Source organism: Delphinapterus leucas, chromosome 16, assembly GCF_059928025.1.
Source record: "Delphinapterus leucas isolate spDelLeu-1000000601 "Yukka" chromosome 16, BTC_Dleu_Yukka2, whole genome shotgun sequence".
NCBI classification, from domain to species: Eukaryota; Metazoa; Chordata; class Mammalia; order Artiodactyla; family Monodontidae; genus Delphinapterus; species Delphinapterus leucas.
The window spans coordinates 57527817-57544508 of record NC_143144.1 but is presented as its reverse complement, the minus strand read 5'-3'; positions in this window follow the sequence as shown (position 1 = coordinate 57544508).

Genomic DNA, 16692 nt, shown 5'->3' with positions numbered 1-16692 from the left:
CAGAGTAGTAGGGGCAGAGTGACCCTTTTACAAAATTTCCTTCCCGGCATACAGTCCCTCGGCCCCAGACTCTTTCCCATGGCCCCATAGCACTCAGAGTCATGATCCCTTATCCACAACACCCAGCACAGCGCCTTGCACACAGTAGAACTTGCTAAATATTAGCTAAACAATCATCTTTTCTACTCAGCCGTAGAACACCAAGAATTTGGCTAGACAAGTCACAAAGAGTTACATTCTCAGGGATAACCTAGAATTGGTAACCTGGCCCCTCATCTAGGGCAGTGGGACCCCAAATCGGCTTACTCAAATCAAGAAAGCAAGAAGCCCATTTCCACATAAACAGAACTTGTTGCACTCCAAACTGCCATGCTATTTCACATCTCCCTTCCTTTGTGCATGTTCTCCCCTCTGCCTGGAATGCCCTTTCTCTCCTTCCTCCATCTCCACCAGGATCTAACTTGTGTCACCGCCACAAAACTTCCCCAACTTCCCTAGACTAACAAGTCACTTCTGCCTCCTCTGTCCCATGAGCTCTCATACCGCTTGGTTGTAGTACTCCCGACCCAATCATAATGATTTACGTGCGTCTCTACCCCACCAGCACGAGTGTCATAACTAAGCACAATGCATGGCACATGGGCCCCACCCTTGCTTATTGGATGAACTAATCCTCTCTCTGTCCTTTTAGGCAGGTCTGGTAATGCAGAGCCAAGGGTAGAATCAGAGGAAATCAAGTAACCAGCAACTTTCCTTTACACTCTCCTTCCTCAAGAACACTTTCGCAGACAGCCCCCTCACCCCCACCTAATTCCTTTACCTCCAGAAGTAATCTTGCAAGGCATATGATGAATTGCCTGGGAGTAGGCAGAACTTCAGCAAGAGTGATTCTGCTTTACTCGGTCCCTCTACCCACCCTTAGCCTGGTTCATATTGGTTAAAGTTCTCTGAAGAATAGCTTGGTTTAAATCCTGGCTCTACCAATTACTGGACAACTTTAAGCAAGTTACTTAATCTTTCTGTGCCTCAGTTCTCTGATGCATAAAATAATAATAGTAGTGACATCACAGAGGTGGGCAAGTGTTGTGAGAACTAAATGGTACATTCTATGTAAAGCACCCAGCTCTTGGCACATAATAAGCACTCCCTAAACAATAGCTGGTTTGTAACAGTCCAGTCTTAGACATGACAAGCCCATTCTATTTAAAACTTCAGAAGGCTGGATTTGTTCCAAGACACCCTGGGCAGAAAGGGGGCACTGGGGCCACTCTGGAGTTCCACCTGGAGGCTCAGACAACTGGTCTCATTGACCTTTGATTCTAATCTGGATCCATCACTCCCCAGCCATGGCCCTTGCCTAAGTGGCTTATCTTCCCAAAGCCTGATGTCCCCAGTAGGGCTAACAGTACTGAACTGCCTCACAAGGGGGTGCCGAAAAGATCAATTTGTGTTAGCAAAGTGCTTTGGAAATGTAACATGCTAAATATTAATGGGTATCTCTGAGTGTCGGGAAATGTGCAATCTGAACTCTGCTCAGGGCAGCTGAAGGTGGGGAGAGCAATTCTGGGCAGCCCGATTGCCACATCCTCGGCCTAACTGGGAGGTGGTACTGATGAAGGAGTGAGTGCAGAGAGCATCTGGGGGTTGGGCTCCACTGCAGAGTGACCGCTCTGGAAGGAAGGATGTTCTGAGGAAGCACCTAATCCACAAATCGACAGAAACCCAGGGTAGGTTTTGGGCAAACCCAGAAATGTCCTCAGGCTTTCTTTACAAAGAGCAAACACAAATCCGCCTGCCAATGCAGGAGACACGGGTTGCTTGCTGTTCTCTCTTTCATGACTCAATTCTGGAGGGGACAGCACTGTGAGGACGTCAACCCTCTGAATTCTCGCCGTGTTCTCAGCCTCCCAAACCCCACGCATAGAGATAAACAGATTTTTTGTTCATCTTAGCCAGAACTCTCAGTGCAAAATCTTTAGTGTGACAAGACAGCAAAGACTCTGCCCCAGACCTTGCTGAACAGCTCTGGAGTAAGGCATCCTTTAGGACCCTGCTCAACTGTCACCTCTTCCAGGAAGACTTCTTAGATCTAACTAGGTTGAGTTGAAAGCTCCTCTTTACAGCTTCTGTAGTGCTTTGTAATTGTTCCTGTAAGTGCGTGCAGCAGATACTGTCAGTGCTCTGCTCACATCCTATCGAAGCCATCATTTCTACACACCCATAGCTTTCTATTGCCTAGGGCCATGCATGTGCATAGCCAGAGGTCAGGGCAGACTAGAGGGTGGGAGTCAATGGGCAAATACCCCAGATTCTCAGCCTCAGATGGGGCAACACTGGGATAGCTTCCACACTAGCTGTGAGACATCCCCAGTGGGACTGAGCCCCCTTTGCCCTCAGCAGTAACATGTTCATTAACACACCCGGTATTGGTTTTCTTTACTTCCCCATTTCAGCTTCAGCTCCTCTACTGGTCCTTCTCGGATTGCCACCTGGGACAGCTTCTGGGGCACCCGGCTTAACACATGGTACTTACCCTGCTGTAGGAACATTATCTGTTTGTGTTTTACTTTCTCACCAGACATAAGCAACCTAAGGGAAGAGACTGTCTATTTCATCTTTTTTACCCTCAATGTTTTGCCTCATGCCTGGTACATAAGTGCTCAGTAAGTATTTGCTGAATGAATGAACGAGTCCAGTAAGGAATCCTGTCCCAGGGCTTGGAAGGAAAGCAAATACCTGTAATAACTGAACCTTCCAGATGTGGTCAAAACTTGCTTGCACACCTGGTGGGAGCGCCCCCAAGAGCCCTGCATGCTTCCTGTCACTCTGGCCCCAGGGAGTTCAGCACATGCTGTAGGACAGCGGCTTCTGCCTATATAACAGCAAATGCTCCTTTCTCCTCATGCCAGCTCCTCAGGCCTCCTCTCTCTTTTCTGCTCTTCACATTAAAAAACAACAACAACAACAACAAAACTGGTTGGCTATTTTTTATGAATTTTCTGCAGTGTTGCCTTTCTTCCTGATTTTTTTACTTTCTCAGTGCTAAAAGAAAGGGAGAAACATGAATATGTAAGAATAGTGTCGAAAAAGCTAAAGCCAGAGAAGGAGTCAGTGCTCCAGGAAAAACTAAAAGCAGTCAAAGGGACTCAATACCCATGTTTGCAGGAGAACATTAAGAAAAGGCTAAGCCACTGTTGGCAGAAAGTGTGGGAATATGCGGGTGACAGAGACAAGGAGGTCAAACTAGTCCATGTTTGTTTCTTCTCGCCTTCTCCAGTCTTTACAAAGGTGTTCAAACTAGAAATGGTACGAAAATCAATATAAGAATGCATAGAATTCCAGCAGAAGGAAAGCACCTAAGCAATTTACGGTGAGGGCACATCATACAAATTCAACTACCGGCATTTGGGGAAAGAGAGAAATAGAGACAAAGAGAGCAAGAGAGAATGGGCAAGCAAGTACAATTTAAATAGTCTAGCACATTCTGCTTGCCTTTCCACCCACTGAGCATATGCCCCAGTATGAACATGAAATGGGAGATAGTAAAATAATCGCTAACATTAATTGAAATACTATGTGCCAGGTGCTAGTCTGAGGACCTCATACACGTTAATGAATTTGGTCCTCAATATAACCCTATGAGACAGGTATGTATTGTTATTATCCCACTTTACAGACGAAGAAATGGATGCATAGAGAGGTTGAGTAACTTGCCTATAGTCGCATAGCAAGTGGTAGAGCCAGCATTCACAATTAGACAGTCTGGCCCCAGCACTCACTAGACTTGGTTCCCAAACACTTCCTATAAGAAGAGCATCTAAGGGGCTGAGATTGAGTCAGGTAGTCAGAGGTCCACATTTTTCATACTAGTGGCTTCCTAATGCAAACAAACCAATTCCTTGGGTGCAGAACTACAGAATCAGTGATTTGTTGCAGTGCTAAGGATATTCAAGGAAAATTCCAATATGTCACTTTTTAGCTTTCTATGCTGACTTGAGAATGTAACCTTCATGCTAGATGTGCATCCTTTGTGCCTGCAATTTGTCTAGGTCCCTAAGCCTAGGAGGAAAATCTCGCAGACAACTGAAAGAATTTGCAGTCTCAGAGTCACCATCAAAATCTCTGAGAAATCATAAAAATTAGGAAATGCCACAGGATTTCAAATGAGAAACTGGGCTCCTTTTCAAAAAGATTGGACTTGTTTTGAGAAACTATAGGCAAGAACACTGGATGCTACTAGGAACGGCTACTAGAATAGGTTTTCGAGGAGACTAACTCATTTGTTCACTCCACAAATATTTATTTGGTACCTGTTATGTGTCAGGCCCTATTCTTGGCACTGGGGATATAACAGGAACAAAACAGATAAAATCCATGCCTTTGTAAGCTTACATTCTACTAGGAGAATGTCAGTTAATAAATATAAAGATAATTTCAGGTAGTTATAAATGTCATTAAGTAAATAAGGCAGGATAAGAGGATGACAACGTCTCTCTGCACAAGTGGCAATGGGGCAGAGACCGGGTGAAGTGAGGGATCAAGCCATGGGGAGGACCAACGGACAGGGTTCCTGAGATGGAACACCCAGTGTAGAAGTCCTAAGATAGCAACTAGCAGGTTCGAGGCAAGAAGGTCTGTGTGGGGACTTCCCTGGTGGCGCAGTGGTTAAGAATCCGCCTGTCAATGCAGGGGACACGGGTTCGAGCCCTGGTCTGGGAAGATCCCACATGTCACGGAGCAACTAAGCCCATGCGCCACAACTACTGAGCCTGCGCTCTAGAACCCGCGAGCCACAACTACTGAGCCCGTGTGCCACAACTACTGAAGCCTGAGCACCTAGAGCCCATGCTCCCCAACAAGAGAAGCCACCGCGATGAGAAGCCCGCGCACCGCAACAAAGAGTAGCCCCCACTCTCTGCAACTAGAGAAAGCCCACGTGCAGCAACGAAAACCCAAACACAGCCAAAAATAAATAATAAATTAGTTAATTAAAAAAAAAGAAGGTCTGTGTGATCAGAGTGGAAAAGTGTACATTCACGCGGGCAAAGAGAGGTGGCCAGTGTCGGGCCACACACGATCCTACAGGCCACTGTAAGGACCTCGGGTCTATTTCTGTGTGTGATGGGAACCTTGGAGGGTTTTGAGCAGGAAAGTAATGTGATCTGATTTTTTTTTTAAAGAGAGGACTCTGGCTGCTGTGTAGACACAAGAACAAACCATCTCTACTCTCTTCATTGGAAGTAACTACCTTTTCCTCTGTATTTGTACACCATTTAGCCCATGTCTTGATGATAGTGTTTGTTTTACTCTTTTGTGTGTCTCCCCGCTGGCCTGTGATTTCCTAGGAGACAAAAATATGAGTTTATTTGTCCTTGTCCTTCCTTCCACCTCAGTTACCCCTGTGGAGCGTTCATGTTCCCCGGCACACATGTGGCCATGTACACACAATGCCTAGGACAGTGCTGAGCAAATAAAATGCTCGATAAACCCCCAAAATGACTAACATTACAATCAGGCAGGTTTCAACTGAAAAGGAGGAAATTTTGAACACAGAAGTCAAAAAATTGAACGCTCTGCCTTCAAAATTAACAAAGTTCCCTATTAGAGAAGATACTCAAGACCTCCAATCTTTTGCAGGGAATGTGGTAGCCTGGCAACTACATCTTCCAGTGGGTGATCGTGCCTTTTAAAGATCTTTGGAACTCTGAGGTTTTGTAATTCTAACAATACTGGTTAAGTCATGAAAAATAAAATGATCTGGTCCATACGAGAGCCTGCGTGATCCACCCTAAACAAGTCATGGTCACACTTTCATGGACGTTCTCATTCTCCCTGCCTAGAGACACCTTGATGAGCCTTGTCAACTCCTTTTCACCCATCAAGACTCAACCAAATGTCCTTTTGTGTTGGCTTGTGCTCTGATTTAGTAAGATGACAGATGAAGTACTGTGTATGTTCTGGGCACCACAGTTTAAGGGGAATGTAGACAAATTGGAGCATGACCATGCGAGGCTAACCAGAGACTGAGGGGTCTGAAAAACCAAATACTATAAGAAATGGCTAGAAGCACTTAGACGATTTCCTCTAGAAAAAAGAAAGACTGAGGTGGAATGGGGGCGGTGGGATGGAAGGCATGACAGCCCTCTTCAAGTAGTGAAAGGAATGTCATAGGACACAGGGAGAGCCTTACTGTGTGTCGTCCAGAAGGCAGGTATAGGACCTCTCAACACCCAGCCCCGGGCCTTTCCTGTGGTAGGAACACAACGTGTTTTAATTGGATTGGAGTTCAACAACTAAATAGGCTCACAAAGCTTCTAGAGCAGCCCTCTAGAAAGCCATGGAAAGTAGTCCTGCTGAAATGATGTTAGGCTGGATTAGACCAGAAAAGGCAGAAAGCATTCACGTTAAGCCTCAGCCGTGAGCGCTGTTTGGCGCTGGCTGCCTGAGACACTGGAGAGAACATTTTGAGGCTGCATCTCTGCTTGGCAAACAAGTGTGTGGATGCCAATAGGCAAGGTCTGCTGTGGGTAGAGGAGTAGGGAACAGCAGCAAGAATGCCAGCCCCGACATTGAAAGACGCTTTCAACGCTTCAATTGTGTGTTCCTCTGTTGCTGTAGCCTTGTATAGCGGGCTTTTGGTGGCTCGGGTAACATAGCAGGTACGAAATTCAGTAAAGTGTCATTCAGTCTGCCAAATGGGTACACGTTGTATTCTGCAAGGTCCACATGGAGCCTCCACCCATGGGCCCCGTGGCCTTCAGATCTGCTCAGTGACCTGGGGCAGCCATCATCGATCCTGTTTGCTTCCTTAGAAGGAACGGTATTGATCTATTGGGCTGTGAAACCTGCTCTTGGGTCGCCTAGTTCCTTGTCTTCAGTGGCCATTTCAAAGTCCCCTAGACACTCCACTTCTATTTGGCTTAGCCTCCAGCTAACAATCTACTGATGCTGGGCATCACTGAGCAGCCCCCGCTTAATCAGTATGACCCTCCTTTTTCACCTTCAAACAAAGCCACGTTGAACGCCTACCTCTTAGGTGCCAGGAACAACGCTGGGCACGTGGCACAAGGCTGGCTCCAAATCTCAGTCCGGTGTAGACAACTGAAAAACAGACAGATTACCAAGTCTGATACAGGCAATACTGGCAAAGGAAAGTGAAGCTGGGGCTAGGTGAAAGCACAGGAGGGGAGCTGAGCTCTGCTGGGGCGTGGCGGGGGCTTGCTGTCTGCTGCTGGGTGTGCCTTGAGAGAAGGCTCGGCAGAGGAGGGCGGTGAGTCCTGAAGAATGAGTAAAGATCCCTCCTAAAGCAATTAGTACACTGTTGTAGTTTGGAAGTCACCTCCAGTGACCTGACAAGAGCTCTAAAGATTGATCAACAAAGTGTGAAATCAGGGCCAGGGCTGGACAAATTGTGAGGAAGATAAAGTCTGGCATTTCCCTTCCTCTGGACCCTCTCCTTCAGACATGGACACACTGCCTCAGGCCCAGGAAACCATCCCTTCCACTAACCTCAGCCCACCCCCGAAGAGGGCACTCTGAACGCTCATGCTGCCCCTTCACACGCAGGACTTGCCCATTTAGGGTTCTACTTGGGTCCTATCTCATGTGAATCCTGCCAAGCTCCGGAACACTTGGGTTCCTGCCATCAGAACTGATCTCCCCCACCAGGTCTGTAGCAGTGTTATTCACAATAGCCAAAAGGTGGAAGCAATCCAAGCGTCCATCTACGGATGAAAGGATAAACCGAACATGGTATAGACATACGATGGAATATTATTCAGCTTTAAAAAGGAAGGAAAATCTGACACGCACTACAACGTGGGTGAACCTTGAGGACATAGTGCTAAGTGAAATAAGCCAGGAGGACAAAAGCTGTATGATTCCATTTATACGAGGTAGTTAAATTCATAAAGACAAAGTAGAACGGTGGCTGCCAGGGGCTGGGGGAAGAGAGAATGGAGAGTTGTTGTTTAATAGGTACAGACTTTCAGTTTTGCAAGACTAAAAGGATAAATTTTATGTTTATGCCTTTTACCACAATTAAAAAATTTTTTCATTACAAAAACAAACAGAGACAAGACAAACAAACAAACAAGCCTGATCTTCTCCAGAACCGAGCACATGCTCTGAGGGAGCTGGCCTTACAAGTCCTTTCATCCCACAGCCTCTGATTCTCTGATCTCTGCCAGTTCAGCCAGCAAACTGATTGTGCTAAGTGGGTGATAACAGGATAAAGTGATGCTCCTCCCAGTTAAAATACTGTCCCATTGATTCTTCCAGAAATCTTTACTGGAAGCCAAGGGTCACGGTTAGCGGAGAGACCTTAGAAACTGTGGCGGCTCATGCAGGGAGAGGTTTTGAGCTCCACCAGAGGAAACCCATGTTTGTCTTCATCACCGCTTTACCCCAACCCTTGGCACTGGGCCTGGGGCTTAGGACACTCTCAAAATGATTTTATTTTCCCCAGTAACAGTGAATGAATAAATTAATAAGTAAATGAAGCTGGGCCCTTTAAATGACACAAAGTAGGCAGGCATCTTATGGGAAATGGTGTATTTTCTACTTGTGTGCTGAACAAGTTGGTCTTGTCTGCTGACACCCCATCTTTTGGAGGAACTACCTCTCCCTCATTCCTGTGGTCTGAAGGACTGTCAACCACTGTGTCCTTCCCCATGGGCCACAGGGGTGGGCATGTGACCCAGGCTGAGCCAACTATCGTACTTCGTCCTTTAGACCCACTGACTGGTCCTGATGTGGGCACAGAACCCAACCAGAGTCAGTGAAAATCCTTCCATGAGATTTGCATGCAACACAAAGATAAAAAGGGCCTCTCTTCCTTTCAGCTTGCAAGTCAGTAGCCATCCTTCCCACAAACTGGAGAGATCCTGCCTGAGGATGAAGCCATTGAAGCAGGGCCCAAAGCTGGAGAAAAAGAGACAGAATCCTGACTTCAGTATTTTAACCCCTGGGTGCAGCTGCGCTTAAAGCCAGATGCTCTCCAGAACTTCCCAATTATGGGAGCCAATTAAATTTTTTTTTTCCTTAAGATTGTTTGAATTGGGTTTATGGACCTTGCAACAAAGAACCTTGACAAATATAATCCTTTCATTTCAGTTTGAGTGTTTTCCATATGTGTTTCACCTTATGACATTGACTATTTTTAAGAGTCCACAGAATGTATTCTGCACATCTTTGTATGCAGTGCACCAAGACACAGCATACAAACCCAGAGAGAAAGAATTAGAAAAGCCAGTGTTTGTCCTAAGGGACATTCTAATGGACATGAAGCGTTGGGGGAAGGGAAGAATGTCATTTAACTAGCTTTTTAAAATTATCTGCTATGTGCCATAAATGTGGCACATACTTATTTCACAGATAATTGCGGTTCATCATCACCAACCCTAAAAATAAGGTATTATTCTACCCTACAGATAAAATATGGTTCAGAGAGGGTAAACAATTTGCCCAAGACTACCCAGCTATTAAAGAGGTAGAACACGTTTTCAAACTCAAGCTTCTGACTCCAAGGTCAGTGGCCTTGCCACTGTGCAAACCTGCCACTCGGACAGGAGATAAGACGATCTCAAGGAAAGGATAAGGAAAGTAGAGGGATCTGTTCATTGGTCCATTCAGTAAATACTCGTTCAGTGTCTGCTATTCACTGATGTCTGTGACAATACTTATTAAACTAGTGTACAGCACATACATGTAAAATACCATCGACATGTGCAAGGCACTAGGCTGGGCACTATAGAAGGGGTGTGTGTGTTTGTGAGTAAACAGCATGTTCCTCAGGGGCGTACAATAGAGTAGACCTAGAAATATTGCATGGCAAGGTATGATTAATGGCATAAGGTTGGTTCAAAGTGCTGTGAGTGTTCTGAGCAGGAAATGCTCAGACCTGATTGAGGGAGCCGGAAAGACTTCACCAAAAAAGAGTACATTAGGTAAGTGCAAATAAATGCATTGCTCAGGATGTGTATACTCAAGTGCTGATGGGATTTTGGAAGGACTGGAAAAGAAAAGAAGGAAAGAAGGAAGGACTGGAGGGAGGGAAGATAGAGGAGCAAGGAGAGAAGGACAGGGAAGAAAGAAAAGAATGAAAAAGGAAAAAAGAAAGGGACAGAGGGAAGGAGGGATAAGAAAGGAGGCAAGTGGGCAGACAGGCGTCAGCGGCAGCACAGTCCTGGGGCTGTGGCCTGGGTAGCAGGACACGGAACAGGGGTCCTCCTAAGCTTTCTTTCACAGACACGGTCAGGGCAAGATGTCTTCTCGGTTACTCACTCGACCATTCTACTGATCTCTGCAAAATAACTCAAATTTTTACTTAATCCTGTAACCCTTACATTTTAAAACAGGAGGAACCTTGTAATTCCAAAATTCTAAAGGTATTTAACTTGAATGGAACAAGAAGCACTTGGGGAGCTTGCTCTAATGCAGACCCCTAGATCCTGTCCCCAAAGATTTGTTTTCCACAGCACTGGTTTGAGTCCAGGGAATTTGCATTTTTAAAAGCCACTCAGATGAATCTGATGCAAGTGTTCTGAGGACCACATTTTGAGAAACATTGGAGTTTAACCCTATTGTTTCACAGGTGAAGAAGTAATAGAGCCCCAGAGAGGTTTAAAGACTTGTGCGAGGTCACACATCTAATTAGTGAAAGATCCAGGCCCAGATCAGGTCTATGGACTCTTAGTCCATTGCTTTTTTCCCATTAGCCTTAATTGCTCTCCAGCTCAGAATTTGCCCTAAATATTGATACTGTAGGAGGGTAGATCAGACCTCAGTTGCCAGGAACATCCATATGGACCATACTCTGAGAACCACAGCTCTGAGTCATCTCAGGGTACAAGATTTCAAAGCTAGCTTCTCCCAGATCCCAGTGTTAACTTGCACATAGTAAGCACTAAATATATATTTGTTGACTTGATAAATCCTTAGCTGGAATATAAAAAAGAAAAAGAAAAAAGAGGTTTAGTGAATCTTCTCAAGCACCCTCATGTGGCATCTCGTTCCCATAAGGTTGCCCTTGATTCAAGCTGATTTAATGAGCATTAATTGAGCACCTACTACTTTCAAGGCCATGTGCTTTGGGAAAACAAAAATAAAAGTCAGTTTTTCTATTCTTATGTGTGACACAAGAGAGACGGGTTGGAGGTGTGTTCAAAAAAAGAAGTATCTATTCAGGGAAATCAGAGCACACTTTATCTAGATTTCTTTTGAAAGGAATCTTAAAGGCTGAGTAGGATGTTAATAGATGAAGTATGAAGGGAAGGTGGTCCAGATGGGATTCATCTCATTGGCAGCAAGATGTGGAAGAAATAGAAAACAGCCCACTTTGGCTGTATCTTGGGCACCAACGAGAGAGTAAAGGGATTATAAGACGGGGAAGATAATGGAAAGACCCTGTTGTGGAAGAATTAGATTTTGCTTGAAAAATCTGGACTAAATCTGAAACATATTGAGAAATCATTGAAAATATTTGACTGCTTTGAAGTTTTAGGAAGATGTTTTTGATAAAGGTGTGTAGGGTGATCAGAAGCTGGGGTATGCAGGAGGCAAGAAGACCAACTGGGAAGAGAGTCAGTTTGAGAGAGAGGTACTAAAGGTCAAGAAGCAGCTAGAGGCAAAAGTGCAAGCTCATGGCAGCCGGCTGGCTGTGGGGTATAAAAGAGAGAATGATATGGATGACTCTAAAGTTTCAAACTTGGTCAAAGGAATAATCAGATATAGGGGAATAGGGAAGCGAGGTTGATCCAGCTTGGGCGGTGGTGGTGAAAATCTTGGTGTTAACACGTTAAGATTAAAGCTTCATAGACAACATACAGCTACCTGGCAAAAAGCTAGTAGTGCTTGGAGTTGGAGGTGAGGAGACAGGTGTCAGGTAGGAGTGTAGAGGAATCATCCACATAGATGTGATCATGGAAGCTACTGGAACGGGTGAGAACAATGAGATATAAATTATAAAGGGAGAATAGTGAAGAGGGCTATAATGGTTATATGTTTCCACTGCAAATAACAGAAAGTTCTACACATTATGATTTAAATAATACAAGGAATTTCAGGCTGAGCACAAGATCCCTGGAGCACTGCCCTGTTACCTCACCACCAACCAATCAGAAGAAAGTAACCCACTCTGTAGCCCTCACCCTAAATTTTGCCTATTAAAAACTTCTCCCCCAAAACCATCAGGGAGTTCGGGTTTTTTTTGAGCATAAGGCACCTGTTCTCCTTGTTTGGCCCTGTGATAAACCTTTCTCTGCTCAAAATAATAATAAATTATAAATAAATAAATAAAACAAGGAATCTATTGACTTCTGTAACTGTAAAATCCAGTAAAGTGGGCTTCAGGCATGGTTCAATCGGGAATCTGGATCCATTATGCTTCAGTTTTCTAAACCCTTCTCTATTCCGTGTTTTGGCTTCACCTTTACACTAGATTCTCTCAAGGTTGTAAGCTGGTGGCCAGCAGCAGTTAGATTTAATGCTTTATCATTCATACCAAGAGGAGAGAAAGAACTGGCTTTCCTCAACTATAAAACTAAAGTCTTGAGCTTTGTTCTAGTTGAGTCACCATAGGTCACATGTAAATGTCACATGTTGATTGCTTTGGTCTTCTTTTCCCTGAACCATCACTGCGGGAAGAGGAATGGGTTTATACTAAAGGGCTTAGATCAGTCATAAGCTCACCATGAGAGCTGGAAATGAAATCAATTCCATCCAATTCTCCTGGCAGCTGTACAATGGGAGGTAAGGATAATTTAGAGTTCACTAAAAGGTCCCAGAACAGATTCTACTGCAGGTACAACACTGGTAGGATGCAAGGAGCTCTAAGGAAATTGCTCTGCCATGGAACCCCAGACCAGAGAAAGTCTCAACGAGGACACAACAGCCAACAAGGTGGTGGGGATGATGACTGATAAAAGGTCATTTGTTTGGGTGATTAAGAAAATGACTGGTGGCCTTGAGTTGGCCGCTTTGGTTGCGTGTTGGGCATCAGCTAAAGAGAGCAAAAGGCTGAGAAGGAACTGGAAGATGAGAAGGTGACATGTAGAGTATTCTTTCAGCAAGATGGATGGTGATGGAAGAGAAGAGTACTTCAAGGGGAGAAGGGAAATCTTATTGCTTTTAGGAAAAGGATATTTGCATGCTATGGGGAAAGAGCAGGAGAAGAGGGAGAAAAAGATGATGTGAGAAGAGGAGAATAACTAATGCAGCATGGTTTTGAAGAGACAGGAGGAAATGAGGTCAAATATGCTAGAAGGAGGTTTGTTTGGAGAGGAAATTGGACACCTCTCCCTTGCAGATCAGCCCAGGAGGGGAGCTAGGGTGAAAATAGAAAGGTTGCCTTGGAAGGAAGCTGAGGAGACTCGAGGACACATGCCTATAACTCTCTCAGTAAAACCACCTCTGGAGGGTGAGGGTAGCTGAACACCCCAGGCAGGCCCAGAAGATTTGGAACAACCCCTGGAGGGATACACTAGGAGGTTACAAAGCAAGAATAAAAAGACTGGAGAATTGCAAATTAGTGCAGTCTTTCTGGAGAGCAGCCTGGCACCTTGCAACAAAAGTCGTGAAAGTGTTCCTAGCCTTTGACCCAATAATCCTCCTTCTAGGAATATACACCATGAAAATAACTGAAAAGCAAATAGACACTATTTGCAAGAAGATGTTCATTGTTGCCCTGTTCATTATTGGAAAACCCTGGAAACTGCCCAAATGCTCCACAACTGGGGAATGGTTAAGCAAACTATGGGACATTAATGTGGTAGAATATTATATAACCATTTCAAATGATAAATGTGAGTTCTCAATACATGAGAAAGTGTATACAGACAAATGTTAGGTGAACAAGGTAGAGTACGAAATGGGATGGATGAGTTGATTTCTACCCTGGAAAATGACGCTTATACAATGATGGTTCATAAAAGGTCACTGAATTACACAAACATTTGGTGTGAGGAGGCGAAGAGATTTTTTTCTCCTTTAGAAAATTGTTTAAATACACATTTTTTAAAGAGGTGCCGAGCAGCTGAAGCTAGTCAGCATGGCTTTGCAGTGAAGCTGATCTGCAGGGCTCTCAGGCAATCTCCTTTCGCAGGGAAAATGAAAGTGGGGAGCTTTCAAAGCCAAAGACTGATAAAGTGGTGGGTGAGGACGGCAGGGGTCACCAAGAGATGACTAAGTTCTTCGCTGAAATGGTTCATTGTGGGGCAGGCTGTGTAGCGACGCGAGCAAAGACAGGACACATGGGGCTATTTAGGAAATTGGGAGGAGGGGAGAAACTGAAGATCCCAGGGGCTGAAAAGTTGTGCTGATGGAAATGGATGAGTGGGAGCTTTGGGGGTCCTCAGAGGGGTGTCACAGAACTTGGGGTCATGGGGTGATGAGAAAGTGAGAACTGAGTGTGGTTGGGAGGTGGGGGTGGAGAGAGGTCCCTGGAGTAAGCAAGGTAGAAGGATGGTGATATTAGAGAAACTTGTCTACAATGAACAGAAAAGTACAAGAAACACAATGGCCATTCATTCATTTATCCACCCAACAAATACTTCTTGAGCTCTAATTATGTACTAGGCACTGTTTTAGGCAGTAGGGAGCCAGCAGTGAACAAAACAATGAGATTTGCCCTACTGGCGATTGCACCCCTCGGGGTAGCCCTGACCCACATTCCCTCTTGATTGCAGGTGCTAGTTTATGATTGGTATTCAGTTACCTTTTGTTACATGAACACAGAAGTGAGATGAATCCTGTTGGTCTTTTACAGTGAGGTCCATTCAGTGTCCTTGAGCCCCGGAAGCACAGGGAGGGCGGGTCCTCAGGGCTGCTGGCCTGCCCTGGAGCAGCTGGAGAGTTGCTGCCCCACGAAGTGGGACAATAACGAGGAAGGCGTCAGCTGGAGAGGAGAGGAGACACCATCATTTCTAGAACCAGAGGGAGTGATAAAAAGATTGATGCAAGGATAGGCTATTGCATGATGAAGAGTATATCCATGGAGTGTTCTTGGGGTTTTCCGTGGAGTCATTCATTCACCATTTACCGGGCATCACCTGGGTGCACAGCTCTGGACGAGGGATGGTGGTGCCTGCAGAGATGAAAGAAACTCAGCTGCTGTTCTCAGAAAGTTTACAAGTTTTAAAATCAGAGTTGGTCTTGAAAACTGGGGCTAAAGAAGAGAGGCATTCCTCCTGAATCCCCCAGTGAAGGAAGAAGCTGTGAGACAGCTGGGCTCTATCCCCTCCAGAATTACCTGAAACCTGGGGCAGAAACCGGAACACCAGCCTGTGCAGGTTTTCCAGGGCTTAGCCTGAAGCCGGAGGAGCACTGGGGCCTGGGATGCAGGAGAGAGAAGCTGAAATACTGCTCAAGGAGCTGAGGTTGGGGAGGGCACAGAAAGTGATGGCCAGAGGGGCTGCTGATTGGGGAGAGAGAGAGGGGTGGGGTGATGGGGGCTCATTCTGGGGAGGTGGCAGAGAACTTTCTCCAGAGCCTTACCTTGTCCAGGGGAAAATGGATAAAAGACTTCAGAGCAAGTAGTATTATGCCCTGGAAGCAGAGAAAGCCCGAGCTCACAGAGATGCGGAAGGGCATGGATGGATGGGATCTGGCTCGGGAGCTAGACACCACCACAGGTCCCCCTGCCAGTCTACCTAAGGGGCTGCTGGCACCAAAGCCAGGGGGAGGGGGTCATTCAGCCCATCAGCAAAATTTATTGAGTTCAAGCCGTGCTGGTTTCTACTTCCTGCTCTGCCACAATTTAGCCGTGTGTCCTTGGACAGGTCACTTCACATCTCCGAGCCTCAGTTTCTTCATCTGTGAAACAGGTTTAATAACCTGGAGGATGACATGAAATAATGTACACGAAGGACCTTCAGAGTGCTGAGTAAGCCCTCAGGACGTGCTAGCTAGTGCATGTTTTTATTAAGAACTACGCCTAGTTCCGTGGGAGGTACAAAAAGGAGCAAGATACAGCCCTCCTCCCCTTCCTCCTAGGACTCCCTGTAATGAGGAGAGACAGATATAAACAAAGGATTACAACCAACTAGAATATAGTGGGGTCATTGTTAAAAGAGTAGCCTGCCTGCTATGGGAGCCTGGAGGAGGAAATCATTAGCTCTGCCTGGACAGGTCAGGGAGGACCTCCCAGAGGAGGGGACATTTGAGCTGGGTTGTTAAGCAGATCACCTAGCAGAGAAGAAGGAGAAAGGCACTACAGGCAGAGCAGCCGCCTTGAGCAAAAGCAGCATGGGATTGGGGAATAGTGACTAGTGCAGCTAGCCTGCGGCCCAGCAGGGGAGATGGGTAGAGGGCTGGAGGGTCATTTGGGGTCAGTCTGGGAAGAGCCTTGAGCCAAGGGCCTGGGCTAAGACGTGTAGATGGATTCCTGCCGCAGTGAGCTGTTTCTGAGCATCTGTCAGCAAGGGAGTGACGTGCTCAGGAGAGATGTCTCTGCGGGTTGGAGGACTGGAGGAGGGAGGTGAGAGAAGGGGCAAGGACGCCCATGCGGAGGCTGCGGCTGGGATCCGCCCTGCCCCCGCGGCCATGCAGCAGGGCTCCTCCCAAACAGTTTCTTGTTTAGGGATCCAGGGCCGCTCTGCAGCAGTGTGTCATCCCTGGCACCCGGAGCATCCAGGTGCTGCCGCCACTGCCACCCGCACTGTGTTCCCTGCAGTGTGAGCACAGCACCAAGACACT